Below are 16,258 nucleotides of genomic sequence, written 5' to 3' on the forward strand. Positions count from 1 at the left end.
TAATAGTGAAGCTTGGGTAAAATCAAGATATTGAAATATTATCATGGTGACTTATGTCAGACAAACTTTAAAAAGCTCCAAATTATATTAAAAAGCATAAATTCTGACGGTTAATGTACAAGACCCTGCTCTGAAACATGTAAATGGGGAATATAAGAATAGAAATAGAATGGCAGTAAGTAGATACAGTACCTGTTGGGCCTTAGTGAAAATATGTAACATTACAGTTAAGTTAAATTAAAGCCCAGATACATGAATGGTCGTGGAAATACATTGTGTTACGTTGTGTGCGGTAGAAACCAGTAATGGCTTATATGAAAAACCACACCCAATATAATCATATAATACAAAACATATAAAATCATCAATACCTGTTATAATATAAATACTTAAGGAACATTTTAATGTGTTAGAATAAAAGAAAAAACAGACGGGGAAGAATATATGTATGTACACTACATGACTTTGTAGTTTTAAAAGTATCTATCTAATATGCTGCTAGGGAGAAGCTCAACAAGTAACCATGGTACTGCTGTTTTACTGACCTAAGGGATACTATTACAAAATGTGAACTATGGAGCTAAAGTTGATTAAACAGGATAAACTGAAAGAATCTCACACAAGCTGGACTTTATAAAAAGCACTGAATAAATCGTTTGGAAAGATATTTGGGAAAAAAAAAGCAGTTCCCTGCTCACTGTCAATTACATGTTTTAAATGGATGAAACCTCGAACCTCTGACAAGATGCACCAACTACAGGTCAAGTGTGTTTTTACATGATGAGCAGGTCGGTTGGTCACCTCAGACACATTCTGATTGGATAGATTTTTGCATGTATATTTCAAGTGGTCGAGCCTTTCAATGCAATTAAAGTAATCACATTTTGAAGGGACTGTGTGCGTGTGGGTGTAACTAGAGCAAAACTGAAACAGTTTGTAGCTCAAACGATTTTACAATCCAATAAATATATTGATTTACAAATCCAGTAAATAGTCTCCTATCATTACAGTACAGTCATAATTAAGTCTGTAAATCTGGTGTTTATTAATTACACACATATTGACACAACAATGAAAAAAATATGATAAAATATCATTGAACAACAATAAAAAATGATTCTTGTAAGGCGTCAGAAGCCAAGGTTGGAAACTACTGGGTTTTTCTCTAACAATAGGTTTTTAAAGCATGTTAAATCATCCAGCATCTAAAATCCCAAAATATAACCTTTGTTATTATTTGTGGAATCTGTAGAATGAGTTAGATTTCGTCTGGTCCTATGTTCACTGAATGAGGAAAACAGAATATCGGACAGCTCTCAAAGTAAATCCGTGGAACTAATTATGGTCAGTGATTAAAATTTACCTTGCAGTTGGCACATAAATAAAATCCTCTTATCCTCATACTTTCTTAGGTCACAACAGTATAAATAAAACTTACAACATCCTTCTTTTCTTCCTCTAAAGGGACACATTTCAAAAACTATTATTAGTATAATAAAGATGCACTTGAAAATGCTAGTCCTGTATTAAATACCAATGATCATCCACTTTGGGGTGATGAATATTTAGGGAAGTAATTGTTTACAACGCTCAAGCATTGAGCTGATCTGGTAATCAGGCTATGAAATACAATATTTATTCATTAGAGCAGATTTAATGAGGCCTTGCGGCGCTAATTATGAAAACCAGTGTAGCAGTAAATGAGTAGCGCACGGTGGCGGGCTGCGGGGTACCTGTGAGGAGGGACTGGGGGTTGAAGTGCCCTGAGTGCCATGGCACAGTGAGCAGCCACACGCAGCCCTGACTGGGTCCGACCGGCCCCTCAGCAATACATCACTGGACCTGCAGACAGGTCGCAGAAGGGGGCCCCACATCCCAGCATGCCCTGCGCTCCCACTTCCTGGATTTAAGGAAGAATCTGAATATTATCTGTTTTTATTGCAAGTCAACATTCAACAGTCTCAGCACAGTGGTGCCTCAGGTGGACGTGGTCCACGCGGGGAGGCTTTTAACCATCACCATTATGCCAGGTTGGGCACTTATTCTGCAGTTTTCTATTTATATGCAGCTCTGTAGATATGTTGTATAGGGCTTCACAGCATAATATGGGTTTTGATTGACTGGTATTTTCATTATGGCTGCAGAGTAGAATGAAGACTGTTAATTTGTCCTGCAGGTCGACGGTGGTTGAAGTAGAGCCAGAAGGAAAAGCTGAATAAATAAATCTCGCATAATCACAATCTGTGGGTCAAAATCAACTGATTAATTATAATTTAGAACTGGTCCGTCAAGCCTCTGTAATAAACAGGAATTCAGGCCTGCTGCTTATTAATCAGCTTCTCGCGTGGCACACAGAGTAAAGTGTGTAAGTATAAAATACTCACAATGAAACGTGAAGAAACACAAGACTTGAAAAAAAAATGTGATTCTAAAATCTTGATGCATCGAGACAACTTTTCAACTCTCCCTGTGTGTGTGTTTTTGTGTTTGTGTGTGTGTGTGTGTGCGTGTGCGTGTGTGTGTGTGTGTCTCTGACCTCCACTTCCTGGAGAGTGCGGCGAGGAGAGTGCCGTTAAACGCACAGTGAGTGACTCTGGGTGGCAGGAAGCTTATGACATGTTGCTTTCCTCCTGTTCCTGCTGCAAAGTGATGGAAACAGCATTCGGTCCAGGTGTCAGGGACATTATCAAAGGAAAAAGGGGGCTGCCTGCAGTAGCTCCATCTCACAGGAAATTGCCAACTCACCCTAACAAAGGAAGGCATAAGTGCACTTGCTGCTGCCTTCAAGGGGAGCGTGATAAGATGACATTATAAATACAGAATTGTTCACGGCGGTGGAGGGGCAGGCACATCAGGTAGCTGAACTTGAAAATCCTGCTTCTGCACCTGCACGTCTGCAGCAATGTGCGGGTTGATCAGAAACAAAAACTGTTTCTCTTCCACTTGGGCTTCCGTACATATCTTTTTCTGGTAAGATGAGTTAAACTGGACGTCTATAGTTTGAGAGCTTCGTGTTGTTTACAACTTCAACTCTCGCAAGCCAGAGGAAGAGTAAACACTGATGATGCTGAGCAAATGTAAATGAAGGCACCCTTTACATGAAGCGAATAGAGTAAATAATAAACAGACAGCAGGCTTTGAATAATTTATAAAATGTTTAGAAGTGCTCCTACACATTTTTGCATGATAAATTGCACACTTGAGAATAATTTTAATTATTTTAATTGCATTTTCATGTTGGACAAAGACTATTTCTGTCAGCATTAACACAGCTATTGTAAAAAAAAAAAAAAAAAGGCTGATTAGAAATATGAAATAAGCCTTAAAAATAGAAAATAGTCATTATCGATTGAAGCTTCTTATAGATATTGGGGCTGAGCTGCATCGTAACCACCGCTGCATCTCATCACGTGCAGGAGTTCACTCTCCTGACACACGGTGCTGCGTGACACCTGAAGGGGGCGCTCTAATACAGGCGACTTGCCCCAACTTACCTTTGTTTTTTAACTTTGAGCAAGTCTGCAGGAGGGACAAAGTGCCTCATCTCACATTTCCCTGTACGTTTGATGATGTGAGAACAAACGACACAAACAGGCAGCTTTTCCAAAGAGCCTCGCGGTGTCCGTGCGGGCAATGAGCTCATTTTCAGCCACTGACGCAGGGATCAAATTGGAGTCTGTGGTGGGGTGAGGCAGCACAACCGACTGGAAGCAGGGGAAGGTGGGCGAGTGGGTAATTACGACCAGGGGAACACGGGGCTGTAATCGGTAAATCTATTCTTACCCCCAGTGAGGACCGGTACATTGGATTGATTTTTATTGAGATCATACATTCTAAATGGGGCATGGAGGGAGCTTACAGCCTCGAGATGGTGGTGCTCACGTGCTTCATTAATTTTTACTTCATTAACTCTCTCTCTCCTTCAGACCCCTCAGACATCACCATTCATTGCCGGCCATGAATCCAGCTCCACGGGCAAACGGACGCCGAGCCCGGGCGCCGCGGCTTCCCGGTGGAGCGGACGCACCGAGCAACGCTGTCCAAACAAATCAGTAACACGTGGAATATACATAACCCGGACATCCACCCTGCACCGCGTCACGGAGGGGGGGGGGGGGGGGGGCGCACGTAAAGAAGACGCTGCAGTCAATGCGTCAATAAATCCATCAAAAAGCCACAGACAAGAAAAGGCAACAAGCCATACAACAAAGACGTCACCAGAAACCTTAAAAAAAAGAATATAAAAATCTTTCCACTGACAACAGCACATTTTGGAATAACAACAAGCCTCCCGACGATTGTTTTCAAACCGGTGACTGTTTAAAACCCTTGGTGCTAATTACACATCCCGGGCACTCATCCGGACAGGTCCTGTACTTTCCTGCCGCGTGCTTTCCCACTTCGGCTAGCACGAACCAATGGGTGCTGCCGCCGTCCCTTCGGCATCGAGGCATTTCAACAAAAAGAAAGTCCCTATGGGCACTTTGGAACGCGCAATTTGGTTAATATTATAGCCTTAAACCCAACAATATCAATCAGTCATGAAAGCACCTGTGCATGCTGCTTGGCCCTGTGTCACCCATTAACTCCGGAGAAGTGATGGCCTCCCCTGGTTCTGCAAGGCGACGAGGAGGGAGGGCGTCGGGAGGTAAAGTGGATGAATAAATGGATGTTGTGGACGGCTTGCTTTTGACTTCACTTTAAGAAAAAAAAAAGGAACTGATTGACCTATTCAGTGAGGTGCATGTGAGCACGTGCACCACGGTGGGAAATGCACAGCGGAAGTCTTGAGAGCCCATGAAACTTAAGATGGAGTGTTTGGTGTTTTCAGGAGAAGTGAAGAAAAGTAAAGCTCTAGATCTATACCTCATTTAAGAAAACCACGAATAAACGTGTTTGATGTGTTTGTCCACAAAACATGTAAACATAATGTTGCTTCTATTACCTCTCCCAACTCGAAAAATCAAGTGGTACCGGCGGTACAGGGGTTAGCAAGAACGTCACTGGTTTGAATCCCAGTTTGGCCGGGGGTCTTTCTGTTTTGGAGTTGTGCATGTACTCCCTAGTTTCTGTGGGTAGTCTTCCTCCTACAGTCCAAAGACATGCAGATTGTTAGTGTGTGTGTGTGTGTGTGTGTGTGTGTGTGTGTGTGTGTGCGTGTGCGTGTATGTGTGTGGTGGTGCGTTTATAGATCCCATTTATCACTTTGTGAGCAAACCCTGCTCGCACACACACGTCCTAAACTTTGACGTGAGCGCGGAGAAAACTTCCCCCAGTCAGGAGATGAATGGGTTAACAGCCTTTATACTATTCATCATTCTTCACATTGAAGTGAAAGAATCAATAAGCCACACACAAATCTGAGTGGAGGGGAATTTAGGGGAAATAAAGAACCGAGTGACGCAACCTCGCCTTTTGGTTTATGGCTTTTTAACGATAGAATGTCTGATAATGATAAATTCGAGGCTTTTTAATTGCGGTGTGGCGTGCACTCATGGGTGTGTCCTCTCACCCAGTGGGTTGATGGGTAATGTTAAAGGCTGTAGCTATATATACTTCCCGTATGGGGAACATGTGCTTGTTCTTCCTAGCTACTGAATAAACGACAGTAAACAGTACCTGCGTCTCTGCCTTTCCTTGTCTTGCCACATTGGTGACCCCGTTTTTTGAACATGTTCGAGGTAGAGGAGGATGGTGTCCCTTCCTCATCGGGGGAGGACGTATTTTCTTCCCCGGCGCCCGCGGACCGTGTCTCCTCAACGTCCATGGCGCCGCAGCTTCCGCGACCGACCAGCTCCGCGGAGCACGTTAAACTGCCGGAGTTTTGGCAGAACGACCCGGCGCCGTGGTTTCTGCACGTCGAGGCTCTTTTCCATCTGCGAGGAGTAACGGCAGACGACTCCAGGTATTTTTTGGTGGTTGCGGCTTTGGACCAGCAGTCCACCCGGCGCGTGATGCAGCTCCTGCGAGCCCCGCCGCAGCGCGGAAAGTACTCCGCCCTCAAGCAGCTTCTCCTCCGGCGCTACAGCTTGTCAGCCGCGGAGAGAGCGGACAAGCTACTGTCGCTTCCCGGTTTGGGCGATGGTTCGGCAGTGGACCTGATGGACGAGATGCTGTCGTTGCTGGGCTCCGAGGATGATGGTTTCCTGTTCCCGCACATCTTTCTGCGCCAGCTCCCGCCGCAGGTGCGCGCAGCCCTCGCCAACTCTTCTTGCTTGGCGGCCGGCGACTTCCGTGGATTGGCTGAGCAGGCGGACCGGATCCTGCTGACTTCGAGGAACGTCTCCGTGCAGAGTGTGGCCGTGGAGTCCTCGCAGCCGACGTTGGAGAACGAGGTTCCGGCATTGACGGCTGCAGTTTCCACCCGCAGACAGCGCGGACAGCTGTGTTTCTTCCATCAGCGCTTCGGCAGCAAGGCGCGCCGCTGTGTTCCTCCGTGCGCGTTCGAGGCACCGGGAAACGGAAGAGCCGGCGCTCGGTAGCAGCCGTGGGCGCTGGCGATCAAGAGGAGTTGCTGTTCGTTTATGACTCCATATCAGGTAATCAGTTCCTGGTGGACTCCGGCTCGCAGAAGAGCCTTCTCCCTCCGGCAGCTACGGACCTCTCGGCCTGTGGCAGTGGTCCGCGTCTGACAGCGGCTAACGGTTCGGCTATAGAGACGTTTGGTACCAAGTCTGTGACTGTGTGTTTCAATGGACGCAAATTTCTGTGTGACTTTGTTGTAGCCTCCATTACGGTTCCTATTATCGGAGCAGATTTTCTGTGCACTAATGGGTTGTTAGTGGATGTAACTAATCGCAGGCTCATTGATGCTGTATCTTTTGCGTCTTTTCCGTGTCAGACAGGGGGGCCCGGGCCGTTAACACATGCTAATTTCGCGGCGTCAAAGGATGTCTTCCAGCGCTTACTGGCGGAATTTCCTTCGCTGACAACGCCCGCATTTTCTGCCGCGGTTACTAAACACGGCGTGGAACATTTCATTCCCACTGCGGGTACGCCCGTTTTCGCACGTTCGCGTCGCCTCGACACCGTGAAGTTAGCCACCGCGAAGGAGGAGTTTGCTACCATGGAGCGTTTGGGGATCGTTAGGCGGTCCAACAGCCCGTGGGCTTCGCCGCTCCACATGGTGCCCAAGGCGGACGGGTCTTGGCGGCCGTGCGGTGACTTCCGCCGTTTAAATAACATTACGGCCCATGACCGTTATCCCATTCCGCATGTTCAGGATTTTTCAATTCGTCTGGCGGGCATGACAATTTTTTCTAAAATCGATTTGGTGCGAGGTTATCATCAGGTGCCTGTGCGGGCAGAGGACGTGCCCAAGACTGCAGTCATTACACCGTTTGGTCTTTTCGAGTTCCTGCGAATGCCGTTCGGCCTTAAAGGCGCAGCGCAGACATTTCAGCGCTTGATGGACTCGGTGCTACGTGACCTCGCGTTTGTTTTCGTCTATTTGGACGACATCTTGGTGGCCAGCCCGTCGGTTGATGAGCATTTATCGCACCTTAGGCAGGTTTTCCAGCGCCTTGATGGGCATGGTCTCATTGTGAACACAGCCAAGTGCCAGTTTGGGCTGTCTGTCATAGACTTTTTGGGCCATCGCATTTCGTCGCAGGGTGCGGTTCCTTTGCCCTCGAAGGTGCATGCAGTTGCGGATTTTCCCCGTCCAGTCTCGGTCAGGTCGCTGCAGGAGTTTTTGGGCATGGTAAACTTTTACAATCGTTTCTTGCCTCGTGCGGCCCAACTCCTGCAACCGTTGTATGGTGCTTTGAAGCTTAAGAAAGCTAAGGACCAGGTTGACTGGACCCCTGTGAGGATCCAGGCTTTTGAGGGGGCTAAGGCTGCCCTGGCTAACGCGGCGCTTCTGGCGCACCCCGCGTCTCGGGCGCCTATCGCCCTCACGACCGATGCTTCGGATGTGGCTGTAGGTGCAGTTGTTGAACAGCGTGTTGCGGGTGCGTGGCAGCCCCTTGCATTTTTTAGCCGCGGTTTGCGAGACAGTGAGCGAAAATACAGCGTGTTTGACCGGGAACTGTTAGCGTTGTACCTGGCTACGCGTCATTTCCGTTTCCTGCTCGAAGGCCGCCCTTTCACAGCCTATGTTGACCACAAACCATTGACGTTTGCTATGGCGAAGGTGACAGAGCCATGGTCTGCTCGCCAGCAGCGCCATCTAGCTGCGATCTCCGAATTCACAACAGACATCCAACATGTGGCGGGTAAAGCGAACCCGGTGGCAGACTGCCTGTCACGGGTGCTGGTGTGCCCTGTGCATCTTGGGGTTGATTTTTCAGCACTGGCTGCCGACCAACCTGGGGACCCGGGTATCGTTGCACTGAGAGCTGCGAGTACCGGTCTGGAGCTGGAGGAGGTAGTGGTGCAAAATGGTGGGCCTGCCCTCCTTTGCGACGTCTCCACGGGCCGCCCCCGCCCGGTGGTGCCGGTTGCTTGGCGCCGTCGGGTCTTTGATATGGTGCACTCTCTTTCTCATCCGGGTGTCCGGGCGTCGGTGAAGTTGGTGTCTTCGAAGTTTGTGTGGCCTGGCCTTCGCAAAGAGGTCAAAGAGTGGGCGGCCACATGTGTGGCGTGTCAGCGCGCAAAAGTTCACCAGCACACTAGGGCGCCCCTCGAGCCATTTTTGATTCCGGCCAAGCGTTTTGATCATGTGCATATCGACCTTGTGGGGCCTTTTCCCCCTTCCCAGGGTTTTACACATCTCCTTACCATGGTAGATCGGACCACTAGGTGGCCAGAGGCGGTTCCTCTGTCTTCCACGACATCTGCGGACGTGGCACGCGCTTTTCTTTCAGCTTGGGTCTCACGTTTTGGTGCACCGTCTGATATCACCTCTGACAGAGGCCCGCAGTTCATTTCGGATCTCTGGTCGGCGCTAGCAAAGTCTTTGGGCACACAGGTTCACCGTACCACTGCCTACCACCCCCAGGCTAACGGTTTGTGTGAACGTTTTCACCGGTCGCTTAAGGCGTCATTGAGGGCTGCGCTCTCAGATGCAAATTGGTTGGATCGGTTGCCGTGGGTGATGCTCGGGTTGCGCTCGGCTCCTAAGGCTGACCTGGATGCCTCGCCTGCGGAGTTGGTGCTCGGTCAGCCGCTCCGCGTCCCAGGGGAGTTTCTGCCTCAGAGCTCGGCCCCCTTTCCGGTTCCTGTTGCGCGTCCTGCGTCACAGGCCGCTTGTGCACCGGTGCCCGTGCATCATTTTTCTCCTCGGTCTTTCGTGCCAACGGATCTCGCGACCACTCGGTTTGTTTTCGTGCGTCACGATGCTCACCGGTTTCCCCTCCAGCCCCCGTATGACGGCCCGTTTAGAGTGTTGGAGGCGGGTTCTAAAAGTTTCATTCTGGACATGGGCGGGCGCAGGGAGCGCGTTTCGTTAGACAGGCTTAAGCCAGCTCATCTGTTGGCTGGCGAAGAGGTGCTACCGGCCCGGGTTCCCCGTCGTGGTCGCCCCCCTTCTAAGACCCCTGTGTTGTTTTCTCCAGTTGTGCCTCCTGATCCTGTGCCTGTTGTGAATGATGTCCCTTCTGCCTGTTCCACCCCTGCGTTTGCGGCCGGGGGTCGGCGTAGCCGTTGTGGCCGCCTCGTTAAACCCCCTGAGAGGTACTGACTGTTGTCCCATTTTTTTCCCTCTGGGTGTTCGGGGGGGGGCTGTGTGGCGTGCACTCATGGGTGTGTCCTCTCACCCAGTGGGTTGATGGGTAATGTTAAAGGCTGTAGCTATATATACTTCCCGTATGGGGAACATGTGCTTGTTCTTCCTAGCTACTGAATAAACGACAGTAAACAGTACCTGCGTCTCTGCCTTTCCTTGTCTTGCCACAGCGGCACTTTTTCCTCCCATGGAGTCTGTGACTGTGTGAAGTTGTTCAAGCTTTAAACTTGTTGTCAGACGCTCTCCCTCACCGAGCCTGAGAATAACACATCAGTGAGCGGCTGCTGAGTGCTTTCCCCCTCCCAGGCAACATCAACTTCTTCACATTTCAAATCTGTTGCGACAGCTGTCCCGGCCAACATTTGCCAGCGCGGCCTCGCCACACACATGTTGAAATGATGATTCCCTCATTACATTCGCCATCAAACAATATCTCCAGAGCTAACAGTTCCCCCAAATCCAGTTAAAACATTCGGAGCCCGTCTCTTAAAGCAGGAATTAATGGGAGCAAAAGAAAAACAGCTCTTAGACAATTAGCACCAGAGACCACTCTATAATCTTACTATTATTTTCACCACTTAAAAGCAGCACACATGGTTTGTGTTGTGGTGGGGCAGAGTGAACAACACTTGAGTGGATTTGATTTGGTCTCCCTAATCTGCATTTCCTTTAACATGCCTTTCGTCTGTTCCAAAATGTCAGCGTTGATCAACTCCAGCTGGAACGGGCCGGCATAGCGGTTGCAGAATGTCTGAGAAGATTTCTTTTTTTTCCCACCCGAGAGGATTGAATGAAAGCATCTCGGTCTGAGGCGTGTCCCGAGCTGTCGCCTGTGATATTATGCAGATTCAATATTTACTTCCACCAAAGAAGGTTTGTTAGTTTGCAGGCTGAAGCGAACACAAATCAATCGATTTCCATGAGATTCTGTGGAGGGTTGCAACTTGACGAAAGGAAGAACTCACTGAATTTTGGTGCAGATTCGGATCTAGATATTATTTCTATGACATTGCAAGATTTTTCAACATTATCGTGAATCTTAAAGAAAACAATCTGTCATTTTTAGGAGACTGATCTTTATGGGTCTGTGAAATTTGGTGCAGATCCCAATTAAAACCCAGCTCTAGTGAATTTAAATGTGGTTTGGTAAGGTGACTGTTGGGCATTGGACGTACACAGTCTACTGAGACGTTACTGTGTCTGTGAGTGAATCCTCTTGAAATGAAGATGCATTGTTCACTAGAGAAATAATGGTTTCTCAATTCTTTTCGCAAGAAAGTGAAACATTAAATGTCTCAGCCCAGTAACATATAGAGACGTCTTGTCCATGACCCAAAAAGAGATGCTCCACTCTCTATTCTCACTGTATGATTACGAGTTAAAATAGAGTGAAATTAATCTACAATTCATTTTTCTGGGAGAACCCCCCAGGGCAGTCAGCCAGACCCACAGGGGTCCCCAGACCTCAGTTTGAGAACCACGATATTGGATCTGGTTAACAGAAACATCCCACAGCTATGTTCATTTAAATAACACAATGCGTTTTTGTGGATAAAAAAAAAAACTGTAATTGCAAAATGTGAAATTTTAACCCTGGGGCTGGTTGCTTAACCAAACATGCTTTGGCTGGTTAGGCTTAGTCACAGAGGAAATGTCTGGCACACAGATTGAATTTGTTCTCTCTGAAGTCAAAGGCAGGAAAACAATTAAGTGTGCGCCGCACATTTCGCTGTGTACCACTTGACACAGTTCTTCACATCATTGGGGCAATTGTCTGCAGAGAGTGACGAGACAAAGCCATTACTTCCAACGTCTCAAAGAGACGCCATTGTTATGTTGTGATTTTGAAACATTTCAATTAAGCCACTGATGGAGATAATAAATATAATGGTGTGAGAGTTTTCACTGTTGTCTTTTGTGCTGTGGAGGCCACTTTCAGGACGGTGACAGCAGTTAGACCAGAGGTGCTTCTGGTTCCAGATGTAGGTGTGTGTGGACGTGTGTGTATGGGGAGCCGCTATCCTCCGGAGCCCCTCCACCTACCGTCTCTCATTCAACGCCGAGCCCTTTCAAAACAAGGTGAAGTTCAGCAAAGTTTCTGTGCAGAGATGATCAAACAGTCGCATCACTAATGGCGCTGGGTGACAGGGCCAGTGAATACAGATCAGCTTTAATTGTGGTGGGTCTTACTGCCACTGTCTGTCAATCTGAGCCTTTGAATTGGTGAAAATTTGCTCTGTTCATTCTGGTAAATGATGTATCCAATTAAATGCTTTAGAATTCATGATCTTCAGTCAAGGTTAAATGAAAGCAGTTACTCCTGTCAGTGAGGTGATTAAAAGCTGCCGACATCAGGCACATTCTGTGCAAAAATTTAAATTTGGGACTAAAGTATGAATCTTTATTCATTACGTGCGGTCCTGCTACATAAATGTCCAGCACAGTTGCTCTTAATCACCCTGATCATTTTAAATCTCACTTCAATCCTTTTTATTAAAAGGCATCGCTGTATTTAAATTACAGCGTTTTACGTATTCCCATTAAGCTGTGGCCAGTTTAATGAACTTTCTGACAGCAAAAACACCTTCAAGAGCCACACACTCATATTGTATTGTAACCTTTCAAAACCCCTTTCTGTTCACTGATGTCCAGTCAGTATAATATAAAGCAAAAATAATACATATCTCATTATCCTATTTCAACTATGATTGAAGGGATACGGCAAATCTTGCCCAGCAAAACAAAGAATAAGGATCTTTTGACAATTGCTTTAAATGAACCAGTGCACCACAGCAAGGAAATTAATTCCCTTTCCAGCAAGATGGATGTTGAAGCAGGTTATTAATGAGCATATGATGTGCTTGTACAAGTATGTTTTCTATGTCGCTGTGATGAATGTGACGACAGAGGTGAAGAGCGTGTTGACTAATGAGTATTGTCCAGGGACGTGATCTCGCTGCCCTCTGGGGAGAAAGCCACCGTCTGGATTTCACACATCACATGATGTTAAAACCCCCGAGCTTCACCAGTCAAGCAGCTTGTTAAAGAATCTGCCCCATCATGTCTACATGAGACGTAACTGACAGTCATACATATATATATATATTATATATATATATATATATATATATATATATTGAAGCAACATTAACTCTTAATATAATCAGAATGAAATCCCTCTTCCCCTTCAATGTCTACAAGCAGCGAATCAGAAACCTAACATTTCTTTAAAGACATTTTTTGAGAGAACAGTGGTTAAGTGTCTAATGGGGAGAGAGACTGGGGGAAGACAAGCAGCAAAGGGTCAGAACCGAACCCGCAGACGCTGCAGGAGGCATCAAGCCTCCATATGCTCCAATAATAGCATTTAACAACTTTAACTTTTTTTGTTTTGTAACAACTCTGGAGGACTGAGGAATAAATAAGAATGAGAATCTCTTTATTAAAAAAAATGCATGAAGGGAGGATAGTTTTTTTTTAACTATGAAAACAAGTGAGACTTTCACCTAAAAGTAAGAAATGTATACATCCCAAAAAAACATCACATACGTGCAACAAGAAGCAGAACACAAAACTCCATCAAGTCCAACAGTCCCCTTAAATACAATCAAATTGCAACTCAATCGACTTCTTACATCAAGATCAATGAATTATTTATTGGGAAATCAGTGTTAATGTAAAACAATTCTCACAATGTTGAGGAAAGTGAAAAGAAAATTCCTGGATCTTACCCTCTGATCTGGTTCCACAACTAATTTAAATGGACCCATACCACATCCTTCCACCAAGGTTCATGTCAAGTAGTTTTGACTTAATCTTGCCAACAAACAAATGCATATGAAAGCAGAGCCTCCTTGGTGGAAGTTATAATTAAAATATGGGAGAATACAAGATAACCAGATACAAGAAGTATTGCAACATGACTGATAATACACCTAACTCGTGTGATGTCCCCACGTGTGTGAAGTTGGCTTACGCATCTTGTCATAAAAGTTATAAGGGGGAAAGATTCCAGCTGCAGCACACAAACGTTTAAGGGAACAAAATGAAACCCTGTACACTGAGTCCTATAGAAACATAATGGGACACAGGCCCAAGGGCCAAGATGCACATTTGAATGACTGCCAAATACATAAACTAGGCTCACTCAGGGGCTTGTGGCGAATAAATAAGGCTGTGGATTACATCAAATCTCTTCTCCAACCACTACTCCTGCGTGCCGCTCCCAGTGTAGAGACCATTTAAACTCTAGAAGGGGCCAAACATCAGCAGTTGGTCTCCTTTAAACAAGTCTGACTAAAGTAGAAAAATAAATAAAGCCTGCGGCGCTCTACTTTAATGTATTCAATTAACTGGGGTCCCTCTAGAGATCTCCAGCCCACACTTGGATAAAGAGACAGCACATCGCCTGGAGATGAATACGCTGAATGCACTCATTCTGAAGACCATGATTGGAAATCTTCCTCAACAGGTTCTTACTTAATTAAACTTCCCTTCATCTGACTTTTCGGTCGCTTTCAAGGGAAAATTGGGAGAGGCGTATTTGAAAAAAAGCAAAGGGAAACTTTGTTCGGTATCGCATGTTGTTTACAGGGCAATTCATCGGCTGACTCGCAGGCACCGCGCTAACCTCCACGCAGCATCGCCGCGGAAAGTCAGCCGAGCCCCAAGGAACGGAAAAGTATATGAAATCTCCAATTCAATCACAGACAATTATGTGGTGAAATGAGAGAAATTCAGCAGCCGTCAAGTCTGAGTGGGAGGGATAATTATCTGGCAGTCATTACGGCTCCCATAATAGCATTTAACGACATTCATATACTGTATGAACATATTGCACTTGTTGGAAACATGTAAGCTGAAAATAATCCCACCAGCCGTTTCTTGCATATATATATATATATATATATATATATATTTATATGAAATCCTCTGTAGAAGTGTAACATGTTCATCATGTCCTTGAGTGAATGATCTATGTTAGTGTGAAATTTATCTAATTATCTCCGATATGTCTCATGAGAATCCATTCAGCGTCCCTTTGTACCTTATTTTCCCTCTGCAGCCCCATTGTGTAGCGAAGCCCCAACAGAGTTTCCTATCTATTAAAATCCATCTCTCATCGCGTCGCCTCCATCCTCCGTTTGCCGCACTTTTTACCAGAACAAATCAACTCAATCAAGCTCATTAAGTCTCATTATTAGCTATTTATTGTTATCTTCCTCAATGTGGCGCTGACAGGGCCACCCCGCCCACGCGGCCCCCCCCCCCCCAAACCGGGACCTTTGCTCGTCACGCCGGCTCCACGCTCATTTCTAATTGGCATCGATTGTGTTGCTCTTGCGAGGAAAGAGGAACGAATGTGGCATTGTGTTGCTTCACCGATTTCACACCTACATCCTACAGAGCACCTCTTTACTGCTGGGTGTTGCTAAAACAAACCCTAAGAGGGAATAAGGCAGTGGAAGGAAGTGATAGTCGCTTTTAAGGCCGGGAATCTGGTGGACGGACGTAGAAAATGGGAACATAAGAGAAGAAAGTGCCCCCCCCCAACCTCCTTTTGAGAGGAAGTGTGGTGTTAAATGCTGTGGCGGCTCCTTAATGCAGCATGGCGGATGCATTTTCACAGCTGTCAGGGTGACGGAGGGGCGAGTCCCTCCATTGCAGCGGCGTGCCTCTACCTGCTCACAATGGACCTGCATGATGGGAGCGCAGACAGATGAGAGGGGGGGGGAGAGAAAGGAGGGAGGATATGTGTATATGTGTGTATGTTGGAGGAGGTGCATGGGGGTGGAGGGTGCGGGGAAGTTTGTCCCATCGCAGGAGTTATTAAGTTTGTCTCGTGGACACACTTGGTTTCACCAGGCTGCTCATCCCTCATTCATAATAGATGCTAATCTGCTCAGGGCTGACTGATGACAGAGCTTCCTGCCCTTCGTAGAATTAGTCCTCAGTTTTATCAACGGACCCAAACTGCCTGCTAATTAGACTCATTTCCTCCAGCATGAATTATTTATTTCCATTGTTACTGATCGGAGGCGATTGTGACGCATCGTGCTGCCACCAGTTTCCATACAGATGCTGCACATGCCACCACAGGTTCTCCCCGAGTCTCAGCGTGGTCTGTGGCGTTTGCACTGGGAGGAGAGACTGGTTCAGTTTCTTGTTCTGAATAAAGGGACTTAGTCGTAGTCAAAATGACACAATACCAATTGATATCAAATATATATAATACACAGAATACACAATATTACAGCGGAAAGGCCCTTAATGAAGACAATCTTAATGCTATACTTCATGTATAGCACTACTACAAAAAAATACAGTATATTTCTGTCAATGACGTATTGCATCAGGCAGTTCACCCATAGCGCCATGCAAGTAATGGTAACTAGGAGTTTGTATGTTTATGGTATTCTTCCTGTACATTTTGTGGAATATGACTGTGAAAACACAGCAAAGATGAACAGTGTAATTATAGAGAATGCAATTTCTTGAAGGAAAGTTGTGGGATTGTTGCTTCTGCACAAGATGAAGCTCAACTGAAATGTTGTCTTGAATTTGCACATGGAATAAAGGGCCCCCTCACTT

This window comes from Platichthys flesus, chromosome 13 (assembly GCF_949316205.1).
Source record: "Platichthys flesus chromosome 13, fPlaFle2.1, whole genome shotgun sequence".
In the NCBI taxonomy this organism is placed as follows: Eukaryota; Metazoa; Chordata; class Actinopteri; order Pleuronectiformes; family Pleuronectidae; genus Platichthys; species Platichthys flesus.